This window comes from Trichosurus vulpecula, chromosome 1, assembly GCF_011100635.1.
Source record: "Trichosurus vulpecula isolate mTriVul1 chromosome 1, mTriVul1.pri, whole genome shotgun sequence".
Lineage (NCBI taxonomy): Eukaryota > Metazoa > Chordata > Mammalia > Diprotodontia > Phalangeridae > Trichosurus > Trichosurus vulpecula.
In genome coordinates, this window is record NC_050573.1 from 35,464,904 (window position 1) to 35,483,625 (window position 18,722).

Genomic DNA, 18,722 nt, shown 5'->3' on the forward strand with positions numbered 1-18,722 from the left:
TGTATAATTCTAATGACCGAGCTTTCCCCAAAGAAGGGCTAGTGTTTAGGACCATACAGCCCATCCCATAACTATCCATCAATCCCACCCTTCTTAATCCTTTGGATCATGGCTGTGGAACACTGATGATCATGTTAGACTCGGTGGATATATTGGTTAGGTTAATGAACTTCTTTTCTTTCCCTCTTTTTTCTTCTTTGTTACAAGAGATGACTCTGGGTCAGGGAGAGATTGGTTCAGAAATGAAGGTGATGCTGAGGCAAAAGACAGCCATTCTGAAGATGATTTCTCCTCTAGCCGCAGGTGTGAAAGTGCTGCTTTCCATTCTCCTCCAATTTTCTTTAGGATGTTACTTTCTATATTTAGGTCTATTGAGTATCTCTGTGATTTAAGATGCTGTTTCAAACCTCTCTTCCTTCCTCAAGCCAGTGGCAGCACCCTCTTCCACTTCTGTCAAAAGCAAGAATTTGTCTCATCCTGAGGCGATAGTAAAAAACAAATGCAGAGATGCTCTCTTCCCCATGATTCTATGCTTCAAGTCATTTCCCCATCATTCTTCCCTGTCTCCTTATCTGCTCCAGTCTTGGAGGAAGGGGTGGCCCTTCTCCTTGCCTACCCCCTTCCCTAGACCTCCTGATCAATCTCTGATCTTCCTGATTTGTCTCTGTGTTCATTGCTTCTTTCCCTACTGCTTTGAAACCTGCCCAGATCCCCTCCATCCTGTGAAACCCTCTCCACAAACATCATTAGCCTCTTAAAAGGCTGATTGCCAGAAGGGCGGGATTGATGGATAGTGATGGGGTGGGCTGTATGGTCTTAAACACTAGCCCTTCTGCAGATCCCTTCTGCCATGTTTTTTCTTTCTTTTTTGCAAATAATAGCATTGGCTTTTTCTGCTCTTTGTATATTGCCACCTTTAAAGAGATTCTGAACTATTTAGAGACTTCAGCACATTTTTGAGACGAATGCTATATGTAGAGTTCAGTGCTACATGTGACTGTGATGAGGTTCCAAGACATTCCATTTGGATAGCTTTTATAAGCTTGAAACTTTGCATTTATAGCACCCTCTCTGGGCCCACTGCTCCAGTCCTCACTGTCACCCATGAGCTGGAATACCAGAGCATAACTAACAATTGTTTGTCCTTTGTTTTCCAAGAGGCCCAATGACATCATGGGGTGGTGTCTTGACTTCTGAGTGAATTGCATTTAAGTGAGGGAGATTTGCACAAAGTCATCAGCCACTCTCTTGGAGTCATCGAGGTCCAGTGGCAAGACAGAAGTCAAGACGACTGGCAATGACCCAAGATGCAATGGATGACCTTAGTGTCATCCACACTCCGAATGACTAACTACTCCCCATACTATGTCTCCCTTCACAGTTCTAAAGGTAATCCTGAGGAATAGAGGTAGTTTCTCTGGCACTCACAAGCTGACACAATGGTGTGCTCCCCCAGTGGAGCCTCCAAAGTGGTGTGCTCTCACCCAACCAGATTTTTAAAGGGGGTATTCACTGAGATGATAGAGTGAGAAAAGCTTGTAGAAAAATATTTACCCCCAAAATCCAAGAGAAAGGGATCTCAAGCTTACATAGCACATGTGGCAAAGGGGTGACTCAGCTCCTGGTTGGATGGAAGATCTTTCCTCCCCTCATGGAGTCCTTATGAATTTCCCCTGTGATGTGTGGAGCTCTCTCCTGGGCCCCAAGCCCTTATAGAGTCCATAAGCTACATTTCTCTGTGTCCCAAAGTGGTTAAACTCCCAGAAGTTGTCTTTCCATTTTGTAAGGCCTGTAAATCATGTTTAAATCCATGCTTTGTATTGCGTTAATTGAGCTGTGTAAAATTTTTCCCCTTAATTATAGGAAAATCAAATGTAGGGTGTGCTTCTATAATATAAAGACTAATATGTAACTGGCTTTATGTAGAACTACCTGATAATAGATAGTCATTTATCTTATTGGGGAAAATCATTTTTAAACCCTTTCTAGTGTTTAATCAAAACCTTGGGTGTCCTAATTTGTAGTTTTCGTAATAAATGCAACACTGAATCCACGTCTGTCCTTATTAATGGTCTCGTTTAATGGCAACTCATATTCCTGTAGTGCTATGAAGTCTACAAAGCATCTTCTGTATAACAGAAAAAAGATTTAGAAGGCAGCATAAATGTTGTCACTCCCATTTTTAAGAGGAAGAAACAGGCACAGAAATCCCTACAGCTGCTAGTACTTTCTCCCCAAAGGTTAGCTATATTGTTTGGGGGCAGCTAGGTTGTACAGTGGATAGAGCCCTGGGCCTGGAGTCTGGAGGACCTGAATTCAAATCCAGCTGCAGACATTTAATAGCTGTGTGACCCTGGGCAAGTCATTTCACGCTTTTTGCTTACAGATGAGTTTCCTCATCTGTAAAATGAGCTGGAGAAGGAAATGGCAAACTACTCTAATATCTTTGCCAAGGAAAGCCCAAATGGGGTCATGAAGAGTCAGACATGACTGAAAACAACAAATGTTTGTCAGTCAACAAGCATTTATTAAGCACTTGCTACATGCCAGGTACTGTGCAAAGCAATGAGAAAGAAAAAAAAAACTGGTCACTGCCTTCCGGTAGATTCCATTTTAATGGTGGAGACAACATGCAAAAAAACTAGGAACATACCAGATATATTGCGTTTGTCCTTCGTTTTCGAAGAGGACCATGACATCAGAGAAATGATGACATGACTTGCAGTTGATTTTGATTTGAGCAAGGGATGGCTGTGCAAGGTCACTGGCCTCGCTTTCTCCTCCATCTCGGTCCAGTGGCCTGTATTCACCAGGAAGACTGGAGATGGCCCAGGATGCAAGGGGAGACCCTGGCCCTTTTGGGCTAAGGCCTTTTCAGGTTCTCACTTAGAGTGAAGCAACACCCATTCAGTGAATAGGTCTCTCAGAGAAGATGGAAGGTGGATTCAGAGGAGAAGGTACCGGCAGCGGGGTTGGGGAAGGGGATAGGAAAGGCTTTCTGCAGAAAGCAGGGCTTGAACTAACGCTTGAAAGAAACCATGGCAACCAAGAGGCATAAGTGAGGAGGAAACATTCCAGCTGGAGGGACAGCCAACATGAAGGCATGAAGATGGGAGATGGAGTGATGGCTGAGCAGCTGCCAGTAGACCAGTATAATTGGCTCCTAGAGGGTGTGGAGGATAGTAAAATAGAAGGAGTCTGGAAAAATGAGGAGGTGGCAGGTTATGAAGGGCTGAGAGGAGGATTTTACATTGGAACCTGGAGGCAGGAGGGAACCACTGGAACTCACTGAGCTGGAGGGTCAACATGATCAGGCTTAGGCTTCCTTTCCCCTTTATAGCCAGTCTATATATTTTTTTGAGTTTCTGCTTGGAGTTGTGGAGTTCTTTTCTTCTTTTGTGTTTGTTTCTTAGATGTCTCTGGATCCATAGCAATAATGTCGAGATTCACATCATTAAAAAAACATTAAAAAAGATTCACATCATAAAAAAACATTTAAAAAAAAGATTCATATCATTCAGCGCTTCCAGTGATATATCAGGGTCATGGACTATAGGACGAGAAGCTCACATTTAGGGTTTTGCTGTTGTTGTTGAGTTACTTCGCTTCTGTCGGACTCTTCATGACCCCATTTGGGGTTTTCTTGGCAAAGATACTGAACTGGTTTGCCTTTTCCTTCTCCAGCTCATTTTACAGATGAGGAAACTGAGGCAAATAGGGTTAAGGGACTTGCCCAGGGTCACACAGCTATTAAGTGTCTGAGGCTGGATTTGAGGTCTGGTCTTCTTGACCCTGGGCCTGGCATTCTACCCACTTTGCTGCCCAATGTCTGTTGATTGATTGCTGAACTAGAAAGACCTCCTTTCTCAGTTAATTACTATTATTTAGCTATTTTTAAATAAATAATAAAACTTATTAAGAAATGGAATCTATAATGAACATAAACATCTATGCAGCAAGTACTCCCTGACTTCATTCTCCCACAGCAATGCCAGCTGTAGCCCCTCCTCAGGGATCTAGGGCTGCCCCTGAGGGGCAGTAAGGTGGCTCTTTCTCTAAAACTAAAGTCCCCGTTCTGGGTGTGTTCCCCCGTTGTTAAGGGCCACTTCCATTTAACCAACTAATATCAATTAGCTTCTACAAAGGGATGTGTACTTTAAAGAAATAGAAATATAACACCTCAGAGATATACTCTCCCTAGCTGGGGAAAGTAGGTTCAAACTTAGTATATTTTCTGTTTAGCATTGATTCCACCAAATATAAGTCAAAATGTGGCATTGCTGTTGAATGAGACCTTGACTCAGCTATGGCTAGGCTTGTCCTGAAGGTCACTACCTGGGGTCTCATAGTGATCTGGCACAAAATCCAGCAGGGACTCTCCCCTCACACCCCCAGGATCTCCGGTGGCTCACTCTCCTGACCTTTAGAAACTCACAAGGTTGCTGTCTACAGATTAATAGCCTTTGCCAAAAGTGAAAGAGCAAATGCCCAAGCAGAAAGCTGAAGCTTGTTTTCATGGACCATATATTGGACTCAGGAGGAGAGAGCCTGATTTCTCTCTCTTTACCAGATTTTCTTTCCCTTGACACCATCGGCCAGGTAGAAGTCACAGGAAAAGAAGGGTCAAACCAAGAGAGGAGGACAAGGCTAGCTAGTTATTCATTCAGTCAATAAATATGCATTTATTAAGTGCCTATTACACACTAGGCAGCTAGGGTGCAGTGGATGGAGCGCTGGGCCCAGAGGCAGGAGGGCTCCTCTTCCTGAGTTCAAATCTGGCCTCAGACTCATACTAGCTGTGTGACCCTGGGCAAGTCGCTGTACCCTGTTTGCCTCTGTTTCCTCATCTGTAAAGTGATCTGGAGAAGGAAATGGAGTGGTTTATTCCATTATCTTTGCCAAGCAAACCCCATGGACTTTGTCCAAGGAAGTCAGTAAAGTTGGTTACAACTGAACAATAAATGTGGTATGTTTTTATCTCCAAAAATTGAATGTAAATTCCTCAAGTGCAGAGGTTATTTAATTTGTGTCTTTGTACCCCCAGTGTCTGGCAAACAATAGGTAATTAATAAATACCTATTGTTTACTAGATTGAAAACCACTATGTACCCTTTCTCTTCTCCATGTTGTCAGTTCCTTCATTTCATCTTATGGCATGAAGTTGAGGCCTTGGCCTTCCTGGTTAGTTCTCTCTGGACATTTTACACCTAGGTATCTAGTCCAAACTGTACTTGACCATAAATTCCTTTGACAACATTCCCAAGTGATCATGAAGCATCCTCATGGAGACCTCTAGTGAGGCAGGTGGTCTCCATTTGTTCATTCTGCCTGAATTTTCTGATATCAAAACTAATGGAAAGATTCACCTGCAAGTCTCCAAAGCCTTCCTTTTGTGGACCAGGACAGTGATTTCATTGGCAGGGGCTACTCTGGATAAGGACAATCCCCATTTACAAGACATCCAGAAATGCACTCCCATCTGAGGCCACCTATTATTCACTTGTGGAAGTCTGAATAACTCTAATGGTGGGGAAGGTTTTCCTTACATCAAGTCAGCTAGATGATACAGTAGATAGAGCACCTTGCCTAGAGTCAAGAGGACCCGAGTTCAAATCTGTCCTCAGACACTTACAAGTTGTGTGACCCTGAGCAAGTCACTTCACCCTGCTTGCCTCAGTTTCCTCATCTGTCAAATGAGCTGGAGAAAGAAATTGCAAACCACTCTACTCTAGTACTTTTGCCAAGAAAACCCAAAATGGGGTCACAAAAAGTCAGAGAACAGCTGAACACCAACAACAAAATCCCGTCTTCTTCAAGAAGCCTTTCCCAAACACCCTCTGTTCATCCTCTCCAATTTGTACTGTATAGATAGTTTGTACTTAGTTATTGGCAGATTATCTCCCCTTCCCCCCTTGGACTGTGAGCTCCTTGAGAGCAGGGACTGTCTTTTGCCTTTTCTTATGCCCCCAGAGCTTTGCACAGTGCCTGGCACAGGGTAGGTACCTAATAAATGCTTGTTGATATGACTGACCCAGTGGTCACTTAACCAGGTCTCAAATCCACCTACACCTAACCTAGACCACATCTCTCCATCCCGTTCATCAGGACACCATCTACCAAGGTATCTACCAAGACTCAGAGTTATTGATATTTGAAACATTTAAATGAAGTTGGAGGTAGATGGGGACCCTATTGTGGGGAAATTTCCACTTAATTCTATAAGCAATGAAGATTCACAAGTTTTCTGAGCAGAGAAATTACATTATCTAAGTTGTGGAGGAATAAAATGAATCAGCTCTAGGAAGGAACTGAGGTGTCAGGTGGTGTTTGGTTCAGCAGGTGTGAAAGCTCCTAGAAGGGTTTTCACAAGGGAAGAGAGGTCAACATGGGAAGATGCACCTCCAAAGGTTTCCAGTCCTGACAGGTTGGCTAACCAAAAATAGATAATATGTGAAGAAGAAAAGATTTCATTTCCTTTGGTTTGAACGTTGCCTTTGCGAGGCAAGCTCAGACTTAGCGCACAAAAGAACAGCCTCATGGAGAAACCATCTCTGCTCAAGGGAGGCAGTCCAAGACTCCCAAGTCGGGAGGAGGCTAGGGTCTGTGGAAGTCGTCCAGGATCAGAGCATTGGCTATGGCAGTGTGAGGTGGGTCACTGCCAGCGGTGTCTGTTAAGTCTGATGCTAGAAATGAAATTCTTGTCTTTGAATAGAATAACTCAATCTGCCCGCTCTCATCTCTCCAGCCTTATCTTTGATCACTCCCCAAAACAAACACTAAATTCCAAACAGACTCACCTGCTTTGGTCCATCCACTACCCTGCATGTTCCTGAATTTTTTCACACAGTGCACTCTGCCAGAAATGCCTTCCTTCTCCAACCCCATCCTTCAAGGCTGAACTAAAATCTCATCTGATTCACATTCCAAAGCACTCCAATTCACTGTGACCTTTCCGGGGGATATGCTGGCAAATCTGGAGAGGGGTGGCACACACTTTTAAAATTAATCTGTTATTAATATTTTCTCCACCACTTTTTTACACCTAGATCATCCATAAAACAATAAGTCAAGCCCGGATTGGTACCATTTGCCAATTTCAGAGATGGAAATGCTCACACTGAAAATTCAACCACTGGTTCTCTTTGAGTATAGCTGGTTCTAGCACACCCCTGCCTCTCCCTCTTCAGACCTCCTGTAGAAGCAATTGGCAAAGATTGGAGCTGGGAGGGCCATTAGAGATCACCCCAGTCCCACTACTTCCTACTCGTGGAACACTGAAGAGGTTACTTCATCAACCTCAGCCTGTCTCCCCCTCTCTAAAATACGCCTGGGGGCAGAGGACAGAGAATGGACTAGTTGATGTCTAAGGTGTTTCCCAGCCCTAAATCCAAGATTAGTCTAGCTTTCCCTTTTTATGGAGGACATCTCAGATTGGAGAAGTCATCCGGCAAAGCCAAGACAGGACCTCTGGATACCTGATGCCCAGTCTCATATTCTTTCCACGGTATAGCTCCTCCTGCTGACTTGCTTGAACATATAATCTTAAGGTACTCACTCTGTGTGTGTGTGTGTGTGTGTGTGTGTAAATATATACATGGCTATATAGATTTATGTGTGTGTGCATATGTATACCATATACATGGATATCTGTATATATCCATATTTTATATATTATATACACACTCCAATATACACCTATATCTATCTAGATATAGATATTTGGGAGGTATATATATGTAGATATGTGTATAAATATACATGCATACATATGTGTGTATGTTTGTGTGTATGGGTGTGCATCTGTAAATGGATAGGGATGGGAGAAATGATTATTAATAACCAATGATCTGGGGAGATCCAGAGTTCTTCCCCTTTTTCTGAAGCCCTCATTTCAAGACTCAGCCTCTCAAAGATAGGACTGATGAAAGCAGATAGGATTAACATTCTCCTAGGTATTGCTACCCCACCCAACCTTATGAGGAATTTAACCTGAGGTGAAACTCTAGGCTCATTGTTTTCTGCTTAGGCTCAGGTGGGAGATGTAGATCCTGGGGGTGATTTGAAAGTAAATGATATGATCTTAGTTACATTTCTCCTAGCCCCCCATTAGAATAGCTCCACTTCTCCTTATAATATTCATTCACTCTCATTAATTATTAACCAACCAGAGTTGACTGCCACTCGGAAACACCCATCTTCCAAGGGCATATAAACTGTGAGCCCACCACCATGATTCATCTTTGGTATTCAAGACTGTCATTGACCCGTTTTATTGGTAATGTGCTAGCATTATTAATAAAATGATGAATTACCCAGAAACTCTGTCTCTTGAACTTTTTAAATGTCACAGGGATATGAACTGGATCTAGGATGTCATAAGGTACTCCAGGAGGAGGAAACACCCTCTACCAATGCAGGCTGGCACCCTTTCTCTAACTAATAGTCTTTACAGAATAGCCAAGGGGATGGGGAATCAAATCTTTCTGTTTCTGAAGCCAGCGCTCTATCCAATACATCATACCGTATATAAATAGGTACATAGACATATATGTTCACATGTGCCTGCATAGAGAGACATATACGTACACATGTGTAGTCAGCATACTAAATTATATAGTCAATATACATATATATGCATATATACCTGAACATATAGATATAAACATATATACACATATATATCGCTACATAAGAGTGAGTATATATCTACATACATACATATGTATGTGTGTACGTATGCATTTTCTCCAGACCTGTGATTTCACTGTTAGAGGGTACTATAAGGACAAGTAAACTCCCTCCTCTGCCAGAACAGGCTGGCACCTTCTCTGTAACTTGTAGCCTTAGTGCATTGCCTGAGAGGTTCAGTGACTTGGTCAGGGTCACACAGCTAGTAAATGCTTAAGGTCAGATTTGAACTCCAGTCCTCCTGACCCATGCCCAGTATCTCTATCCACTGCACCACATGCAAAATAGGGGGTAAGATATATGCTTGGTCTCTTATTTTTGGGAGGGGGAGAAGGCAGGGCAATTAGGGTTAAGGTCACACAGCTAGTAAGTGTCAAGTGTCTGAGGCCAGATTTGAACTTAACTCTAGGGCCAGTGCTCTATTCACTGAGCCACCTAGCTGCCCCACATTTGGCCCTTTCAAGCCCCCATTTAAGCTATGAGCTCTTGTCTCCATTGTCTTAGTGGGAAGAGAGTAGGGAAGAAACATATATTAAGTGCTTACTGTGTGCTGGGCATTGTGCTAAACGCTTTAAAAATATGATCTAATTTGATCCTCACAACAACTTCGTCTTAGTGTCTTATTGGAGAGTCTCACTCCTCAGGGAGGAAAAGGGAGAGAGGTATCAAGAGGTGTCAAGGCTGGGGACTGAGCGGGTTGGGGAGTGAGCAGAGAGGCAGATGGGTGGAGAAGGTTTCACACATTCTGCGGCACCCCCCCCCCCCCACATCCTGCACTGGCCCTAGGTGACCTACTTATCAATCTTGTTACAGGGAGAAGTCGTTAAAATTAGAAGCCAGCATTCTGTATCTCTCCTCCCTTTTCTGAGCAAACTCATAGAACATGCTGCCTACACTCCTTTCTGCTACTTCCTTTCTTCCCACTCACTTCTTGTAATCTGCCTTCCAATACCACCATTCAACTAAAACTGACCTCTTGAAGCTCTCCAAGGATCTCTCAGTTGCTAAACTCTAACAGCTTTTGCTCAATCCTCATCTTTCTTGACCTTTCTGTAGATTTCAACAATGTTGGCCGCTGTCTCCTCCTGCACTCTCTCTCCTCCCTCAGATTTCATGACATTGCTCCCTTCTAATTCTCCTCCTCCCTATCTGACCACTCCTTCTCTGTGTCCTTTGCTGGAGATTCATCTATATCTGGATCCCTAACCTTGGATATTCTCCAAGTCTCAGTCATGGTTGCTGTTTTCTTCTCTTTCTACATTCTCTCTCCTTTGGTGATATGCTGAGCTCCTCGGGTTCATTTCCCTCTTTGAAGACAGCTTGTTTGTGTGTGTGTATGTGTGTGTGTGTGTGTGTGTGTGTGTACACAGGCACATTTATCCCTAACCTCTCTCTATAAGTTCAATCCTATTTTGCCAATTACCTGTTGGACATCTCCAACTCAACATGTCAAAAACAAAACACTTTATCCTCCCTTTAAATTCATTCCTCTTCCAAACTTTTCCAATTCCACAGTCGATCAGTTAATAAGCATTTATTAAGCACCTACTATGTGCCAGCCGCTGTGCTAAGCACCAGGGATACAAAGAAAGGCAAAAACAGTCCCTGCCTTCAAGGAGCTCCCCCTCTAGTGGGAGAGACAACATGCAAACAATTGAGTATCAGTCTTAGGGTGTTAGGATCCTGGTAGTATCTAAGGCAGAGTTAGAAACATAGGGTGTAACATTCACTATATCTCTTTTTCTTACATGGAAATGATTTTATTAATAAAGACGTTGAAATGTGTGCGTACCAATTTAAGTACAAAGCACTTTTAACCTTGGCATTACATTAAAACAGTTGCAGATTTGACAACCTTATTCACAACTACAATAATAGTTCACAAAGTTTTAATTAGTATTTCCTCTGTTTATTCCTCCCTGTCTCCCATTACATGGGTCACATCTCTCTGCTGATTAAACTGAAGACCCCAGACCCTTGTTCTCAAAGTCTGAGGGGGAAGCCTAGCTCACCTTAACTATGCATATATGGCTAAGAAAATAAAGAGAATTCCCCCCAACCACCATCCCACCCCAATTTTCCTAGCCTGGTCTTCCTGGCTCCGAAGCCATCTTTGTATTCACTACCCCAGATGTGTCAAACATGAGGCCCATTAAGCCCAGGACACTCTTGAGTGGGTCTGAACCAGACTAAAATGTAATTGTGAAATATTTAACAAAATAAATAAAAATACAATGCAATATGGATAATGTTAATTTGTGGTTTTCTAGTCAATATGTGGCCCACAGGGATCCATTTCTATTTAAGTCTGATATTCCTGCACTATACCACACTGTACACAAATAAGAATATGGACATTTATATGCAGGCATATGTGCATATATTTATATATGCCTATGTATGGATATATACATTTTTTCCAGATCTGTGACTTCATCGATACACAGCACTTCAGGATAAGTAAACTCCTTCTAAGTTGCTATCTTTTTTGCAACTTATAGTCTTAAAAATGTTGCCTAGAAAAGTGGTATCAAACAAAGAGAAATGGGGCCATGAAACCTTACAAAAAGATCCTTCTTCTTGTTGTTATCATATTCCACTTATAAATTTCATCCACCATCTGAACGCAGTTGGAAGCATACTATTCGCTCTCCTTTTCTTTTGTTGTTTTGTTTCTTCTTTCTCATGGTTCCTCCCATTAGTTCTAATTCTTCTTTTCTAATGTGAAAATATGTTTAATATGAATATATAAGTAAAGCCTATATAAGATTGCATGCTGTCTTGGGAAGGGGGAGAGGAGGGAGGGAAAGAAATTTTAAAACTCAAAATCTTATGGAAGTGAATGGTGAAAACTAAAGATAAATAAAATATACAAAAAAATTTTAAAAGAAAAAAATACATTTCATCCACCAAGTCTCAGCTGTATCTATGAGGTCAAGTTTAGATTGTCTATGTTGTCCTGTTTAAATCCTATACTTTGTGCATTTAAAAATAAGTGTCTGCCACCCTGAGTGCTACCACTGGCTTTTTTTCCTTGAATGTGGTCTCCAATGAATGATTGATCCTCTCTCTTCCACTGCTCTTTCTGGTCCCAGACTTGGCATATATATATATATATATATATATATATATATATATGTGGGCAGTATTAACCCTCCTCTTCATTCTGAATGGATTTGAAAGACTTAAATACATTATTACTGTTCCTTCTTGGATCCACTCCCTGCCTGACCAAGAGCCCATCACTTATGTCTGCATTTTAAGCTATACTCCAGAGATCCAAAAAGCTATCCCTGGACACCATCTTCTTAGCCAGCTGTTCACTTCCAAGTCTGTGGTTCTCTTCTGAATTACCCACTTTTAGACCAAAATAGTGATGAAAACACATACCATGCTCTTCAGATCTTCACTGTTTTTGCCCAGGATTTCAGGGTTACAGAATCTGAGGAGGAAAGGAGCTCAGAGACCACAAAGTATAAGCTAAATTATACAAGAATACTCTCTACATCATACCTGAAGAGGGATCATCCATAAATGGTCAAAGGATATGAACAGGCAGTTTTCAGACAAAGTAATCAAAGCTATCCATAGTCATATGAAAAAATGCTCTAAATTATATTGATTAGAGAAATGTAAATTAAAACAACTCTGAGGTACCACCTCATACCTATCAGATTGGCTAATATGATGGAACAGGAAAATGCTAAATGTAGGAGGGGGTGTGGGAAAATGGGGACACTAAGGCAGTGTTAGTGGAGTTGTGAACTGATCCAACCATTTGTAAGGGCAACCACACTAGCATACCCAGGCTTCTAGTGCAGGTTCTTAGATCTGTTTTAACTAACGAAAGATAGCTATTTCAGGGGTCAACACTCTTTAATTAAACATACATATATCATTCACTTAGTTCAGGGGAAAAAGTCAGCCCCCTGAACTTCAGAGCAAATGCAAACAGAAATTACAAACAGAAAAAATAACACAAATCAACAGACAGGCTTCTAACTGTCTGACTATAGCAATACATATAGTTACCAGAGAGAGAAGCACCAACATCTGGGTTTCCAAAGCTGGGGGGCTCCTTAATGGCTACCCAGAGTCTCATTTGGCCAAATCACATGAACACCCTTCCAATGAGTGAGCCCCAAAGCAAAATGCTAACCCCAGAATATATATATACTGTTTCCAATCAAGGACTCTTGATTCAATCAAAGACTCCTGATTGAAACAAAGGCAAGACTCCATCAAAGACACCTGATTACCTTAGTGTTGAGAAGCACTCCAAAAGAAAAAACAGCAAAAAGTCCCACTTTGTTTGCCATTACACCGTTCTGGAGAACAATTTGGAATTATGCCCAAAGGGCTATATAAAACTGTGCATACCCTTTGACCAAACAATACCACTACTAGGTTTGTATCCCAAAGAGATAAAAAACGTAAAGGAAAGGGGCCTATATATACAAAAATATTTATAGCTGCTGTTTTAGTGGTGGCAAAGAATTGGAAATTGAGGCGAAGCCCATCAATTGGGGAATGGCTGAACAAGTTGTTGTACATGATTGTAAAGGAATACTATTGTGCTATAAGAAATGATGAGCAAGATGCTCTCAGAAAAACCCGGAAAAACTTACATGAACTTATGCAAAGTGAAATGAGCAAAACCAGGAGAACATTGTACACAGTAACAGCAACATTGTGTGTTGATATACTGCACATGACTTAACTATTCTCAACAATACGATGATCCAAGACAATTCTGAAGGACTTAGGAAGAAAGGTGCTGTCCATCTCCAGAGAAGGAACTGGCAGAGCCCTAACACAGATCGAAGATTCTTTTTCTTTACTTTTTTATTTTTCTTAAGTTTTTTGTCTGTGTTTTCTTTCACGGCATGACTTACATGGAAATGTGTTTTGCGTGACTGCGAATGGATAACCTATGTCAAATTATTTTTACATGTAATTGGGGAAAATTAAATGTTAAATTATTTAAAAAATAAATCATTAAGGACCCTCCCAGAAAAAGACAGAAAAGGGATCATCCAATCTTTGCTCAAAGACCCTTAGTGAGGGAGAACCTATTGGTGATAGCCATGGAATTGGTTGTTGTTATGATACTGGAATGGTTCACCATTTCCATCTCCACCTCATTTTACAGATGAGGAAATTGAGGCCAACAGGGTTTAGCGACTTACTCAAGGTCACACAGCTAGTGTCTAAAGCTGGATTTGAACTCAATTATTCCTGAATCCAGGTCTGGCACTCTAACCATTGTGCCACCTAGCTGTCAGTGCCAACCAGCTACCCACTGAATCAATGGAGAACTCTAATTGTTAGGAAGGTTTTCTTCATATCAACCCTAAAATTTTCAGTGTATCGTGACTTCCTCCCATCACTCCTGGTTCTGCCTCTTAAGTCCAAGCAGATCAAGTCTAAGAGGAGAGAAAAGGACCCAAGAAAGAACCATGAGGATTGTGTGGTTCTGTGGTTAGAGGAGATGGTCTGGAAGAAGATCCAAAAGGAGACTGAGAAAGGGTGGTCTGGTAGGTAGGAGGAGAACCAGGAGAGAAGTGTGTTGGGAAAACCTAAAGAAGAGAGAAGTATTAAGGAGGAGAGCATGATCAGCAGTGTCAAAGGTTTCAGAGAGATCAAGGAGAATGAGGAATGAGGAAAGGCCATTGGATTTGGTGATGAAGAGGTCCCTGGTAGCTGGAGAGGGCAGTTTCAGTGGAAAGTAAAGAGTTAAGGAGAAAGCGGGAGGAGAGAGAGTGGAAGTACCCATTGTAGACAGCCTTTTCAAGGAGTTTAGCTACATAGGGTGGAAGAGACAGAGGATGATCATTAGTGGGAATGGAAGGACCAAGTGAGGGTTTTTTGAGAACGGGGAAAGACATGGGCACGTTTATAAGCAGTAGGGAAGGAGTCAGTCGACAGGAAGAGACTGAAGACAAATGATAGTGTGGGGATGAAAGAGGAGGAAATCTGTTGGAGAAGAGAGGATAGAATGGACTTGTTTGTGCAGGTAAAGGGGTTTGCCTTGGTAAGAAGTAAGCCCACATCTTTGTGTGAGACAGGGATGAAGGAGGAGAGAGAGGCAGTAAGGAGTAAGCCTACATCTTCATGTGAGACAGGGATGGAGGGGGAGAGAGAGGCAGTAAGGAGTAAGCCTACATCTTTGTGTAAGACAGGGATGGAGGAGGAGAGAGAGGCAGTAAGGAGTAAGCCTACCTCTTCGTGTGAGACAGGGATGGAGGAGGAGAGAGAGACAGTAAGGAGTAAGCCTACCTCTTCATGTGAGACAGGGATGGAGGAGGAGAGAGAGGCAGTAAGGAGTAAGCCCACATCTTTTTGTGAGACAGAGATGGAGGAGGAGAGAGAGGCAGTAAGGAGTAAGCCTACCTCTTCATGTGGGACAGGGATGGAGGAGGAGAGAGAGGCAGAAGGCGAGGTTCTCAGCTAAGAGGGGAGCAGGAGGGGGAGCCATGATGAAAAGGTTTCAAAGAGTCATTTTGGAAAGTGGGATAATGAAGTGAGGAGAGAGTATGGTAGGACCGCCTTGCAGTGGTGGGTAGTTGAGGTCGTGCAACATACATTTCTACTGAACCCAACCAGAATAGTTGTGTGTGTTTCTCTTCCTTCGTTCTGTGTATAGGAGCGAAGGTGGCAGATGTTGAGAGTGATCCAAGGCTGAATCTTGGCAGGGCAAGATCAGAAATATGACAGGGGGACCAGGCACTTAAGAGAAGAGTAGAATTGAACTTGGTCACCAAGGGATCAATATAGAGAAAGGAGGAGAGAGTGGTTAGTGCAGGGGAGATGACCCGGGGGAGTACTTGCTGCTTTATCAGTATAGCAAGTCATTCTGCTATAGTTATTCCCCACCATTCATAGCTGGTCATCGGGAATTTCATGGATTATTGAAGATCCACATCTCTAAGGGCTTGAATACTCAGGATTTGGGAAATTTCTGTCACTGATCCCCCGTGACCTGCTACATGTACATGGATGGCACTTCTCTTTTAGAAAGCACTTCCTTCACAACTATCTAATGAGATAGGCAGGGCAAATATTATAATCCCCATTTTAGAGATGAGGAAATTGAGGGTCATCACTGACACAGAGAAAGAGTCAATTAAATGGGTACATAGGCAGGGCACCGAAGAAAACCCTGGAATACTCTTTAGTAAGAAAAACACAAGCTCATGTTCTCTTTTACAATATGACTAATATGGAAATATGTTTTGCATGGCTGCACCTGTATAACCTATATCAAATTGTTTGCCTTCTCAATGAGGGGGTGGAGAGGAAGGAAGGGAGAGAGTTTGAAACTCAAAATTAATAAAATGAATGTTAATAATTGTTTTTACACATAATTGGGGAAAATAAAATGCTAAATAAATAATTTTTAAAAAAAAATTTTAAAAAGAAAAATACAAGCTGAAGCCAACAAGGTAGACAGGAAGGACTTTGTGAAAACACAATAACAACCACAATCTGCTAAGAGACACACATTTAGTCTTGCACGGGTGCAAGGATCCTAGCTTGCTCCAAGAGTTCATCTTTTAACTGAAAAACAGTGATTCCATGATAGTTCTTCCTTAAGTTGTTAGTTCCAATGATCTTGGAATGATTAGAACTCTATCACAGTGCCAAGCTTGAGAAATTCAAACTGCTCTAAATCTCTTAAACTCTACGCCTCCTCCATTCTCTTACCGCCACCAAATCCGTCTGTCAGTCACCTTGATCTTGTTATGTCAATTGCCACAAGTACTTGAGGTGGTTCCCTCCAAGGCAGGAATGTTATTTCTACCACTTATTAGGAGTCCTTCTCTTAGTGGGCAGCTAGGTGGTACATGGATCGAGAATGGGGGCTGTTGATTGATTGATCTCTGATTGAAGGAACAAGATAAAGATGAGTAAGTCATCATTATTAGCATATCCTTTTCTTGTACCTTATTCTAAATCTTAAATATGTGTCATTTGTAGGTCAGCCTCACATTAGGATGATTGACTGAATTGCAAAATATGAAAGGCAAAAAAAAGTCCCAGGAAGTTAAACCATTTCCATTTATGGTGCTTCAGGCTTATACACCTATTTTTATAATACTAAGATGTTTAGGTGGTGCAGAGGATAGAGCCCTGGGTCTGGAGTCAGGAAGACATGAGTTCAAATCTGGCCTCAGACACTAGCTGTGTGACCCTGGACAAGGTAATTATATATATACATATATATATGTATACATATATACATATATATGTATATATATGTGTATATATATATATGTATATATATGTGTATATATATATATATATATATATACACAGAGAGAGAGAGAGAGAGAACACCTTGAATTTTGTTGTTGTTTCACAAGAAATGAGTCAAGCCATTGTTAAGGACAGAGCAATCATGGAAATGGGTAGAATCTTTACCATCAGCTTGGATCAGTGCCTCTCAGACATCTCCATATGATGTTGGGAAAGCACTTCAAACTCTCCATATCCAAAACTGGACTCACCACCTTCTCCCTTAAACCTGCTTTTCTTCCCAGCTTCCCTTTTTCTGGTTATGGGAATGCCATCCTCACAGTCAGTCAACCTTAAAACCTCTGAGTTTTCTTTGACTTTCTCTTTTTCCCAATAGCATCTCCCCCATATCCAATCTAGAAGTCTCATCTCCAAAGTATTTCCTGCATCCATCTTCTTCCTCTTCTTTCCCAGTGCTACTGCCCCAGGTTCAAGCCTTCATCAATTCTTCACTCTTGTAATACCCTCCTAACTGGTCTCTGTGCCTCCGGTCTGTGCCTGCTCTTATGCAAACATCACACAACCAGACACAGCAGTCTTTTTTCTCTTCTTTTTTTTTGAGACAATCAGAGTTAAGTGACTTGCCCAAGGTCACACAGCTATTAAGTGTGAGACCAGATTTGAACTCAGGTCCTCCTCACTCCAGGGTCAGTGCACTATCCACTGAGCCACCTAGCTGCCCTCAGAAGTAGTCTTCCTAAGGTACATATCTGACTGTCACTCTCCTGTTCGATGACCTTCAATGACTCTCTATTACCTGTGGAGAGAAATATTAGCCGGGCATTTAAAGATCTCCACAATCGGTCCCTGATCTGTAACAACCTTACTACCTAATGTGCAGGATGACAGAATCCAAAAAAAGATCTTGACAAATCAGAACATTGGGTTGATTCTAGTAAGATGAAATTGACTAGGATTAATGTAGGACAGAGCACTAGGCCTGGAAGACCAGAGCTCAAATCTGACCTGAGACGCTTACCAGCTGTGTGACCCTGGGCAAGTCACTCTGTGTTGCTTAATCCACTGGAGAAGGAAATGGCCAACCACCCCAGTATCTTTGCCAAGAAAAAAACCCTATGGACAGTACTGGTGCACTATGGTCCATGCGGTCATGAAGAGTCAGACACAACTGAACAACAAAATGTAGTCTTGTACTTGGATTTTAAAAAAATCAATTATCCAGATATAACATCAATCAAACAATTAATAAACATTCATTAAGTACCTACTATGTGTCAGGCACTGGGGATACAAAAAGAGGCAAAAACCAGTTCCTGCTCTCAAGAAGCGTACAATCTAATGGGTGAGACAACATGTACATAAATATGTACAAAGCTCTGTCTGTCTGTCTGTCTCTCTCTCTCCCTCCCTCCCTCCCTCTCTCTCTCTCTCTCTTGCTCTGTTCCTCTCTTCCTCTCTCCCTCCCTCTCTTTCTCCCTCCCTCCCTCTCTATATGCACATATGCATATGTATTTCATATGTATTTCACATGTATATATATATATATATATATAATAATTAACAGAATGAAAGCAGGATGTGATTAGACTAGATTTTCCCCAAATAACTGGGATTTTTTAAAGCCTGGAAACTCCATATGAGCCAACAGTATGATGTAGAAGCTTAGGAAGCTAAGGTCATCACAGGCTGCCTTAAAAAAAGCCTAACTTCCTGAAATAAGGGCTAGTAAGCCCTTCTGGCTCATGCCCTGGTCAGACCACTTTTCACAGCTGATG